Below are 12,892 nucleotides of genomic sequence, written 5' to 3'. Positions count from 1 at the left end.
ATAACAAGAACCGTGGAAATGTATGAAGTAGCAGAAAACATGAGTATGAAATGTTGAAGAACTGAATTGACAGCAGGGAATCAGGTATTATGAGAGGTGAAAACCAAGAAAGGAATCTTCCAGGGGGACAGTGCTTTCACTGCACTACCGTGCACAGCTGTGTGTACCTTGGGTAAGTAGTGTAGCTTGTTGTGGTGCTCTTATTTTCACTGTATTGAAAGTGCTTTGCGTAGGATGTGCGCAGTGCCTAGTAGTGCTATTTTCTGTATGTTATAGACATTCGTAAGTCCTGATGTTTTGGCTATGTATTTGTTTGAATGTGTTTTAATCATACCTATTGCACTTATTATTATAGGGATTGTTTGTTTTTAGGCTCCACATTCGGGTTACCTCTATGTTGAGAGTTTTTTCCTTTTCTTTTAGAGATACATTGTCATCTGTTGGTATTGATGTATCGATTAGAAGGCATTTTTTCTTGGTGATCTCTGACAACTATGTCTAGTCTATTAGCCTTGATTTCTCTATCTGTATGTATTGGCATATCCCAGAATATGGTTGCTTTGTCATTTTCTGAGACCTTTTCTGGCGTGTGTCTATATCATCTTTTTTTCTGTTTACATTCCATAGTGTTGGCAAAACTTCCAGTGTATATAGGTCCCAATTCTGTCATGTTCTGTGGATATATTCCTTCTGAGCAAGGACTGGGCAGCTAAAGACAATATGATTTAGTGTTTCTCCCCCGTCACCACATATTCTGCAATTACTTGTATTTTTCTTCATTATGTGTTTCTGGTGGTGAGGCTTAGATCTTGTGCTGCAATTAAAAATCCTTCAGTCTCTGCTTTGAGTCCTGAGCTTCGCAGCCATTGTTGGAATTTTATTTTGTCTATTTGTTGTTGTTGTTGTTGTTGTTGTTGTTGTTGTTGTTGTTGTTGTTGTTGTTGTTGTTGTTGTTGTTGTTGTTGTTGTTGTTGTTGTTGTTGTTGTTGTTGTTGTTGTTATTATTATTATTATTATTATTAATATTACTATTATTATTAAGGCAGCAAGCTGGCAGAATCGTTAGCATGCCGGGTAAAATGCTCAGCTGCATTTTCTCCGTCTTTACGTTCTGAGTTCAAATTCTGCGGAAGTTGACTTTGCCTTTCATCCTCGCGTGGTGAAAAGTTAAGTACCAGTTGAACACTGAGGTCGACGGAAAACGACTAGTCCCCTCCCTTTAAATTTCAGGCTTTGTGTCTATAATAGAAAGGATTATTATTGTTGACGTTGTTGTTGTAGACGATGTAGAAAGATTAAGTGAGGACAAGAGCAACAAGAACAATAACAAGAGAGAGTAAGAAAACGAGAGACAGATAGAGAGACGGAGAGAGAGAGAGAGAGAGAGAAATAAGCAGAAATTTATTAATTCTTCATACCAAAACCCTCCTCAGCTTGCTCCCTTTTAATTTTCTTCATACCCGTCATGCGCTATATCCTGTCTTTAATGTCTCTTGACGTCTACAGTTACGCACGCGCACCACGTGTATGGGAGTGCGCGTGTGCTGGAGTATGCGTGTGTGTATGTGTGTGTGTGTGTGTGTGTGTGTGTGTGTGTGTGTGTGTGTGTGTGTGTGTTTTGTGTCATCCTACTTCTCTTCTCCACCACAGCATGTCTGTACTCTATGTAAAGTGATCTGACTGTTCTCTCAGTGAAGTGGTGATAATGGCGGTGGTGATGACAGCGGTGAAAGAGAACCGTACATTGTTTGTTTGTTGGTTAGTAAGTTCGTTAATAGTTTCTTATAGTTTGTTGTTAGATTTCTTTTTTATTTATATATATATATATATGTATGTTTCTTTGTAATTTTTTTGTTGTCGTTTTTGTTGTTATTGCTATCGTTGATGCGTTGTCTTTATTTTTATTATTTGTTTCACCATTATCGTTACCGACGTTGTTGTAACAAATAAGTGACGATTTCGGCACAGCATGTTTCCTACATTTCTGTATTTGACGACCATTACAAATACACATGTCCCTTTTATTTATTTATTTATTTTATTCATTTATATGTTACTTTGTATTTTGTGTCTTATATTGTACTTTACGAAACTAATAAATATGGCAGACCGCACTCTCTATCGGTTTCATATTTTGGCACAAAGCCAGCAAATTCGGGTGAAAGGAATAGTGCTTTTACATCAACCCCAGTGCTCGACTGCTACTTATGTTATCGATCCCAAAAGGATGAAACGCGAAGTCGACTTCGGTGGAATTTGAACTCAGAACGTAAAGACGGATGAAATACCGCTAAGTATTTCGCCTGGCGTGCTAACGATTCTGCCAACTCGCCGCCATGACCCCATTCTTTATCAAACGTGTATCTGATAGAGTGGAGGCGCAATGGCCCAGTGGTTAGGGCAGCGGACTCGCGCTCATAGGATCAAGGTTTCGATTCCCAGACCGGGCGTTGTGAGTGTTTATTGAGCGAAGACACCTAAAGCTCCACGAGGCTCCGGTAGGGGATGGTGGCGAACCCTGCTGTACTCTTCCACCACAACTTTCTCTCACTCTTACTTCCTGTTTCTGTTCTACCTGTAATTCAAAGGGCCAGCCTTGTCACGCTGAATATCCCCGAGAACTACGTTAAGGGTACACGTGTCTGTGGAGTGCTCAGCCACTTGCACGTTAATTTTACGAGCAGGCTGTTCCGTTGATCGGATAAACTGGAACCCTCGACGTCGTAAGCGACGGAGTGCCAACACACACAGTATAAAAGAAAATATTACTTCCGAGTTTCTTTTTTCCTATTTTTCTTTTTTGCCGTACTAATCAGGAGAGGAGAAGCGGTTACTCCATAATCTTTACAGACCGTCCTGACTAAAGAAATCGATGGTGTCAATGCCCAGCCTTAATATTTGAAGTTAACAAAAAAAAAAAAAAAAAAAGAAAGAAGATAGGGAGCAGAATGGGAAACAAATAACAGATCTAGATATCTGCATTAAATTGAACACTGTTAAAGGCATCCAAGTTTCGACTCCCAGACAGGGTGGTGCGTTGAGCAAAAACGCTTCATTTTGTGTTTCTCCAGTTCACTCAGCGGATTTTTTCTGTTTGGCTGCCACTTTTCAATTTTTTCAATTTTATTTCAATTGATTTCAAATTTGGTGTATTGATGTAGTTTTGTATGTTCTTTATTGACATGAAATTCATTTTCGCCATAAATCAATAAATAAGCAGTTAATAGCATTTAAAGTTTGAAAATTTTGGGTAATTTTTAGTCAATCAAAAGCCACAGACATATAGATGCCTGTTTCCATAGTAACAAGCCAAACGTTGGAACACGCCTGTATAAACCATATGTGTTTACGAAAAACTACGTGTGTTTACAAATTGATATTTTACGTTGTGTTTTCCTGCTTGTACTCAACTGTTGTTGTTTTGGATATTTTACGTTGCATTTTTGATACCCACCTCTTGCTGTTTTTGGATATTTTTCGTTGCACTTTCGGATATTTTACGTTGTGTACGTTGTGTTTTTCTTGCCCCAACGAATATTTTGTTATTATGACTGCAGTCAGCTCATGTAACCTTTCTTAAACGGATGCGGTTTCCTACTTGCAAAAGTAGGGTGTTAGCACTTGAAGAAAATTATGCAAAGAAAGAAAAACATTGTATGAACGAAAAAAAATCGTGTGGAAACATTTACTGGCGGTGCTCCCGCAAAAGATGCAAGGAGTCTGTGTCAGTAAGAAAAAATACGGAGTTATAAGGTGGCACCCTTCCTCTTAGGACTGTACTGCTTTTCATTTAATTATGGGTCAAGGAATTAGCGTCACTCCGATTTTGTGTTGAAGAACTGGGGATGAGCCATTGCACAACTGTTGATTACGATAGCTAGTTTCGAGAGATGCGTGCGGAGGACCTACTTCGAAACACAGTTAAGAACGGCGGTCCTGAGAAGATTGTTGAGACAGACGAAACAGTTTTCTCAAGACGTAAGTACAACCGAGGAAGGGTCCTATTTGAGCAGCGGGTTTTCGGAGGAGTGTGTCGCGAGACCAGACAGGATTTTCTTTATGCGGTGCCATGTCGGTATCGCGACGCACTGGAGGAATGCATACAGAAGTCAATTCTTCCAGCAACCTCAATTTTCAGCAATTCGTGGAGGGCGTACTCTCACATTCCTGAAATTGTTGGTTATAATTTTGAACATAAACCGGTGAACCACAGCGATGTTACCCACACGCAACAAGTGGAAAGTACACCGGTCTCTGTAAAGCGAGGTAATAAACGACGCTGTAGCACTCACCGTTCTATTATTGGCTAATATCTCTGCGTGTTTATGTGGCGCAGGAGATATGAAAACAGTAATTCATTTGAAAAATTACTTGAGTGCATTACAAACTTTCGTTTTTCATGAACTGGACTTCAAAATGTGTTGTTTACTCTTTTTTATCTTGTGCTGCCTTTCATCCTTTCGGAGTCGAGGAAATAAATACCAGTCGAACACTGGGGTCGATGTAATCGACTAGCCCCCACTCCCAAAATTTTAGGCCTTGTGTCTATAGTAGAAAGGATTATTGTTATTATCATTCAAATACGGCCACGTAGTCAGAGAAATTACACCAGCTAGAGACTAACTTGTCCTAAATGCACTCCATTTAGGTTACCGTACAAAGCGTAAAGACTCCCTTCGGTCATTAATGACCATGAGGTTGCACCTAGAAAGTTCCCCTCTGAGGCACAAGTCCGGGCAAAGTTGTTAATGGAAGACCAGCAGTCACTCATGCATACCAGCCTCCCCTCTCCATACCACCGAGGTTATCCAAGGGAAAGGCAAAGGCTGATACAATTTGGCACCAGTGACATCACAATTCATTTCTACAGCTGAGTGAACTGGAGCAACGGGAAATAAAGAGTCTTGCTCAAGAACACAACACACAGCCCGGTCCGGGAATCAAACTCACTACCTCATGATTGTGAGCCCGACGCTCTAACCACTGAGCTATACTATACAAATCCATGTATAATGCGTATATTGTTACACCCAAATCAATATTCTTTTCTACTCTAGGCACAAGGCCAGAAATTTTTGGGGAGTGGGGGGCAATCGATTAGATCAACCCCATTACGCGACTGGTACTTAATTTATCGACCCCGAAAGGATGAAAGGCAAAGTCGACCTCGGCGGAATTGAACATAACGGCAGACGAAATACCGCTAAGCATTTCGCCCGGCGTGCTAACGTTTCTGCCAGCTCGCAGGCTTTACACCTAAATCAATATTAAAAATCAAAGGCGTGTCTAAGATGTGATATTGAATTACAAAGTTTTCCACACCTATTTTTATCAAGACCAGATTATTATTTGTTTTTATTACATATCAATACATTTTATATAAAATTAAGTGTTTTGGTTTACAGAGAATCATCTGCTCTTGTAGCAGCTGAGCAGCATAGTGTTATACACACATTGTTATTGGTTTTTAAGACAATTTACGCCTCCAAATCGAGATGTGTATTTACATGGTTGTATATCATGTAAAGACTTTTGAGGTTATTCTTTCGATTGGTACATTTTCGATACAAAGTACTTGTATGATTTGTTACATCTACTGATAAGAGTGAATATTGTAAATGTATCTGAAAATCAATACTGTAACTTGTCTTCGATTTCGGGCTATGGCTAATTCCTTTTTATTTATGTTATTCCTGTGAGAGAATTAAAAAAAACTTTGACTAATCTGCTATTGAGAAATACTGCCGTTGTTTGTTGTTTAGACCTAAGTTACCTTCATCGAGCAAACTTATAATGAAAGGTACTGCAACCGTCGTCATCTAATCTTTATAGATGTATGTAGGGCTACATTATATTATGTGCCCATTCATTATTTAACATGTTAAAGGTGATTTGTAAGAGATGTAACTGTTATTTCTGAACGTTTGAGCGTCTATATAGAGGATCCTTTGTTGGGTTGACTGATTGTTGATTATGAATAGTGAAGTTGCAATGCATTTTAGGGTACTAAACATTACTCCCGACAATAAAAGAAAGGTGCCAGAAAAAATAATTACAAAATAATTATTACATAAAGTATTATGCTAGAGATCATATTTCATAATGTACAAACAATAAAATTTGTAATGAAGCAAAACAAGTTTAGACCTTAAGTTTACATAATAATTGAAAAATGGATTTTGTTACTGTTTACTGAATGCAAACCTCTGCGCATATACATATATATATATATATATATCATGGTAAACAGCAAAGAATAAAGACAAAAGACATTAAAAAGCAGACAAGTAAGGCATTTCATAATTGAGGACAAATAAAAAGCATTGTACTTAACATAAGGTGTCTTCCAGAACATTCTTTCCTTGAATAACTAAACAACAGGCACATTACAATAATTCTAATGTAAGATATGTTCCTTCATACAATAAGGGTTTTAGCCAAGATTTCAAATACTGAAAGATCGAATATTTTTATATATCGGTACAACATCGATTTTCCGAAAATTTGGCTCCAGTGTTTTTGCAGATTACTGATTTTTCCGAAGTGGTCACCTCTAAACTAAACAAATAGTAACTTTATTTAAATAAATGAAATACAAATGCCTGTGCATTAGTACAAATGATACACATTTATTAGTACTGTACTAAAGGCGGTGAGCTAGCAGAATCTTTACTGCGCCGGGCGAAATGCTTAGCGGCATTTCGTCTGACTTTACGTTCTGACTTTAAATTCTGCTGATGTCGACTTTGCCTTTCATCCTTTCGAGGTCGATAAAATAAGTACCAGTTGAGAACTGGGGTCGATATAATCGACTTAACATCTCTCCCGAAATTGCTGGCCTTGTTAAAAAATTTGAAGCCAATACTGTACTGTGCACTGTACTACTGTTGCACATGTCACTGCTGTTAGTGACCAGATGCTTATTTTCATCTCCATCAAAATAATGGCTGTCAGGTTGTTTGAAATGACCACAATGAGAGCTGTTGCCCCAGGAATTACTGTAACTATGTTTAGTCTGTTGTTAATATCGCCGCGTTAAGGTGATCCGCTTAATGTCTCATCGTGTGTTTCACACATGCGTTAAAAGATATAGTGTTTTAAGAACAATCTTTATCGGTTTTTGTTGAGAATACTTCAGGCAGTGCAGTGAACCACAAAAGTTTTGATATTGTCCACCCATTAGATGTCTCTTTAATACCGCATACCATTTACCCTGCACTATTGTTTTAATACGATGTGACTTGACAGGTACTGTGAAATAGGACCGCCCAGTAATCTAGTCTAATATCCGCAGGAATTTGAAGTTCCTGCTCAAAATTAAAGTGGATGATATCGCGTAACATTGTTATTTATTTTTATTTTTTGCCTTTGGTCAGTAAATGTTATTTCCAATTTGCTTCTATGACTACTATTCTCTTCGAACTTTGCTTTTGTGACCTGGACATCAATGTTTTGAAACTCACCTATTTTGCATTGCATTTCAGCACTGAGTTGGTGAAGCAGAAATATTGTTATAACAAATATTCTGCTTAATACCTCAGATTTGCTTGTCAGTTGTTTGACCTAAACCACTTGAGCTTGTTCCTTAGTGACTGACAATATGTGCATCTTTAATCACGGGCAGAAGTAGTGGAGGAGTATCGTAAGCAAGTATTGTGAAGGATTCTTTGGAGTTTGAATAAATGTAGCAAAAACAAAATTTGAAGGAAATATTAGCCATTTTTCATACTTTCTAGGGGTAAGCAATTAGGAGATAACAGCTGCTACCCGAGAACAAAAATCGTGTTACACAGTGTTATACGAGATTCAATGTTTGGAATGTTAGTGCTAAACCTATATAAAAAGTATCATCCACAGATATTAAGAAAGTCGACGAGAGAGCCTGTGTGTGGTTACTTGACCTACTAGATTTAGTAGACAAATACTTTCAAATCACACACTACCGACTGAAATACAGGAAACATGAAATAACATAATCATATACCTCTAAAACTTCGGAAAGATCTTGGTTAGAATGTTTTTGATCATAGGTTTCTATAATCAGAAATGACTAAGGCTAAATAAAACACCAACAGCAGCAGTAGCAACATCATCATCATCAACAACAACAACAACAACAACAACAAAGCTGCAAAGTATCAATCATTGTTACTGAAAGGTTAATATATCATTTGTTAATTTAATATTATACCTTTGATGCAAGTCTGACGAAATGTCACTCTAATGTCTAAAACCGCAAACATTACGTAAATTTCCACTTCGAATGTTTGCGTAAACTCGCGTTGGTACAGTGTTGGTACAGAAACAATCGTAACGAATCACTATAGATGTGTTAAAGAATTTCCTTGTCTTATTATTTGTATTATATATATATATATATATATATATATATATATATATATATATATATAAGAAGTTTTATGTAGTGACGTTTTCAAACTTCGTTTTTATAAATATACACCTGCTCGTATGCCACCTACACTTTTTATCAATATATATATATACATATGACCCTCTATGTAGCCTCTCTCTCTCTCTCTCTCTCTCTCTCTCTCTCTCTCTCTATATATATATATATATATATATATATATATATATATATATATATATAGAGAGAGAGAGAGAGAGAGAGAGAGATATGAGCCTCTATGTAGTTACTCTACCAGGCATAAACAGCTGCCAAATCTCCCCCAAACCATATTCTGCAAACACATCTTAGAAATATGCACATTGATAATATAGACTGGGGTGCGGTCTTTGTACATGCAAAAATTACGGGATGCTCACAGCTGGAAAGCATTTGATCATTGGAAATTTATATATATATATATATATATATATATATATATATATATATATGTAAAGGAAAAGGATTTTATCCTTTATATCTATACTGTTCAGTATCTATGCGTTGAATAAAATTTATCTTTATACTTGTTCTATATATATGTATGCATATATATGTATGTATATGTACGTATATGTACGTATATATGTATGTATGTATGTATGTATGTATGCATGTATGTATGAATATATGTATATCCATACATACTGACACTCATCTACACATAACACATTGATATATATTCAAGCGTAACTCATCAATTTCTACTTTAATTAGATTCCCGACGATGTCACATCATCATTAACCATGACGAAGTGGTGAAAAAAAGAAATAAGAAAATAGTAGGATAATTCTGAGAGAAATCAATATACACAAGTATAAAATGACGGCCGTTTCTTTAAATTAACAGCTGTTCCAACATCGACATTTATACACACATATATATATACTTATTTGCTGTTCACACCCGTGTTCACACCCTCATGCAAGCGCACCCGCTCGTCTTTCACAGCATAGCTATTATTCATGCGGAAATTTATACACTCACACACACACACACACACACACACACACACACACACACACACATACACACACACACACACACACACACACACACACACACACATACATACATACATTTTTGTTATTCAACAAAACTGTAATGTTAGAGGTGCGGGAACATAGAAGGAACCTAGTTTCAAAGTGGCTAGACTACAAGAAAGTCTTTGACCCTGTTACTCACTCATGGATGCTAGAAGCCCTTCAACTTGCTAAAGTTCTTGTGAGAATAGTCAAAGCCATAGCTGACCTGGCTTCGCCGTGGCCACCATCTTGAAATTAAACACTAGGAGTGACTGTATTATCACTGATAGAATACAGTATCACAGAGGTATATTCCAAGGGGACAGCCTGTCTGTTATGCGGTTTATACTTTCTATAAACCCTTTGTCGTCCATGTTAAGTAAATCTGATGGATATCTCACTGGTTCACAAGGAAACAGAAGTACCAAAATTGCATACTGTTTCTTTGTGGGTGGCTTGAAACTATATGGAAAGAATATGCATGAGATGAAAAAGAGCCATGACCTGGTCACAACATTCTCAAAGGATACAGGGCTGAAATTTGGCCAAGAGAAATGTTGCTATTTGGTTGTGAAAAGAGGGAAAACTGTACACCAGACTAGCAACATCCCCATCAATGTCTTAACTGTTTCCCCTATACCTGATAAGGAATGTTACAGATGTTCAGGAGTGGATGAAAACATATCTTGCAATAACACCTCTAACAAAACATGTTTCACTAAAGAAATTATAGCCGAATAAAGAAAATTTGAACCTCGGAACTCTGCATTCAATAAAACAATGGTTCACAATGTGTCTGCAGTGCCAGTACTCATACCAACATTGGACACTTGATGAAATCCGAGCCATTGATGTGAAAATCCGAAAGATACTAACCGATACACATAATTTCCATATCAACAGTGACGTAGACCACCTCTGCCTAAAATAGAAACAAGGCGGCAGAGGCTTAACATCGATCCAAACAGCTTTCGAATATCGTATCATATCCCTTCTGCAACATCTTTTAACAACCAAGTGTCGAAGAGCATTCCTTGACCAAGTTTGCATACATGAGGCTGATAACATCATGAGACTTGGAAGGCAGCTCCTTGAGCTGCATTCCTTGTCTGATAATACATGCCCAAAGAAGTCGCACGGCTCTGCCGTAATATATCATCAGATGAAAGAATGAGCGTATATGAGCAGAAGACCATGCATAGATATGTTAGTAGAAAGCTCCAAGATGATAGTAATATTGAACATCAAAGTAGTCTATCATGGACCAATAACTGGATTACTAGCTCCCACTTTTAACGGTATGCGTTTGCAATCCAGGAACAGGAAACATCAATCAAATACCTGATGCACGAAAGGGATAAAGATGCTGGAAAAGCAGTAAAATGTGACAACCGATGCAGACTATGTGGAGTTAACACGGAAGATATCACCGACATCATAAGCAGTTGTCCGAAAATGTCATTACAATATTACCTACTGATGCAACATGATGTTGTAACTACCCCGAGAACAAAGAAATAAGAACTCACGGTATGGTGAAAGCCATAGCCACTCATAATAAAAATGAGAAGATTCCAGTGAAAACCTCAATAAAATGCAAACACACTTGACCTGATGTAATAATTTGGGATGGCGAGGAGAAACTCTGTACAGTTATGGAAATCAGCTACCCGGCAGATGTTAATATAAAGTAGCGAGCTGGCGGAGCTGGCAGAAACGTTAGCACGCCGGGCGAAATGCTTAGCGGTATTTCGTCTGCCGTTACGTTCTGAGTTCAAATTCCACCGAGGTCGACTTTGTCTTTCATCCTTTCGGGGTCGATAAATTAAGTACCAGTTACGCACTGGGGTCGATGTAATCGACTTAATACCTTTGTCTGTCCTTGTTTGTTCCCCCTATGTTTAGCCTCTTGTGGGCAATAAAGAAATAAGATGTTAATATAAAGCTGAAAATCAATGAAAAAGAGAATACTTATGCTGAACCATTGAGAAATCTGCAGTTACTCAATCCAGATTACAAGTTCAGATTTATACCTGTAATTACTGGAGCTTTGGGATATGTAACACACTGACTAAATACCAATCTTGAGAAATTAGGCTTCTGAAAACCAGAAAGGAAAAAGGTGACTCATAGACTACAGATCCAAGCCATCATTGTGTGTGTGTGTGTGTGTGTGTGTGTGTGTGTGTGTGTGTGTGTATGTGTGTGTGTGTGTGTGTGTGTGTGTGTGTGTGATTAATGAGAGAAACGGAAGATAGGAGAATCTTTATTGATCACTACAATTGGTTCGGTCCATCTAGCATCGATCTCTCGTCGGTGGGATGCTATACAACTAGTTTAAGTGTACCCCATCGGTGTAGTATTCCAGCCAGAGCCAGTGGACCACACCACAAAATCTGTGACTTCTCACCAGGCGATGTCATATCATTAACCACTAATAACCACTGACTATATTAATAACTACTTAATTCTGTGTGAGAGCGCATGCGCACCAGACCACGCTTGTGTGCGTGTTTGTATGTGCATGTGCGTTTGTATGTGCATGTGCGTTTGTATGTGCATGTGCGTTTGTATGTGCATGTGCGTTTGTACGAGCGAGTGTACGTGCGCCAGACCACGTATGTGTTGGCGTTTGTATATCCATATCTAAAAAGTATTTAATACCTTTTTTGCTGTATTGTGTACTTGTTTCCTTTTCTATGTGATCTTTATTATGGATCTTCTATAAGAATGAAGCTGTATTTCTTAATTTGCCATTTCTATTTAGGAAGACCAAAAAGAAATCATGCGAAACAGAGTTCATTTTAACTAGATTCCTCTTGAAATCAACCGAGGGGACACATCTACACTGAGGGATACACCCAAACCAGTTGTATATACACATCTGTATATTTTGATGTATATATGTATGTTGTAGATAGTCTAGTATGCGTATATATTTTTCGTTTTAATGCAGCGTAAATTTTATTTTAATTTTAATGTGTTAATTGAGCGATAATTCGAATATAATTATTTACAATATGTATTTTGAACCCACCTTTCAATTTAAGGTTTTCTTTGATTTTTTAAAATAGGATGTATCTAGATTGAATTCATTTCTTTTGTTTATTTTGTTCATTGCATACCTAAGACCGTTATTTGAAACGACCAATGAAACAGATCCATGTTTTAATTTTATATTAGTTTTGATTGCATCGTCATTTCTCTTCCATTTCTAACAAAACTGTCCGATGAACGGGAACGTGAAATTCCGAGTAACAGTTTTTTGTTATATTTCTGCAGCTTTTAAATAAAGCATATTACTCTACCTCTGGTATTTGAGTACTCTTTTTTCCACCTTGTTGCACATTTATGTGCTCACTCCGGTATATATATATATATATATAAATAATACGGAAGGGGACAGGAACGCAAAACATCTAGACAGTTTAGGTGATATGAGAAAGGGATAAAACATAC

General features: G+C 37.4%; 1 pseudogene; it reads left to right on the top strand.

Annotated features, from left to right (window-relative positions):
- The first annotated feature begins 3,584 nt into the window (after positions 1-3,584).
- Positions 3,585-4,310, top strand: LOC149137649 (uncharacterized; annotated as a pseudogene).
- Positions 4,311-12,892: the final 8,582 nt, after the last annotated feature.

The sequence above is a fragment of the Octopus bimaculoides genome, chromosome 1, assembly GCF_046866305.1.
Source record: "Octopus bimaculoides isolate indiv1 chromosome 1, ASM4686630v1, whole genome shotgun sequence".
Classification (NCBI taxonomy): Eukaryota; Metazoa; Mollusca; class Cephalopoda; order Octopoda; family Octopodidae; genus Octopus; species Octopus bimaculoides.
Note: the sequence above shows the minus strand (reverse complement) of the source record. Positions and strands in the feature narration are given on the sequence as shown.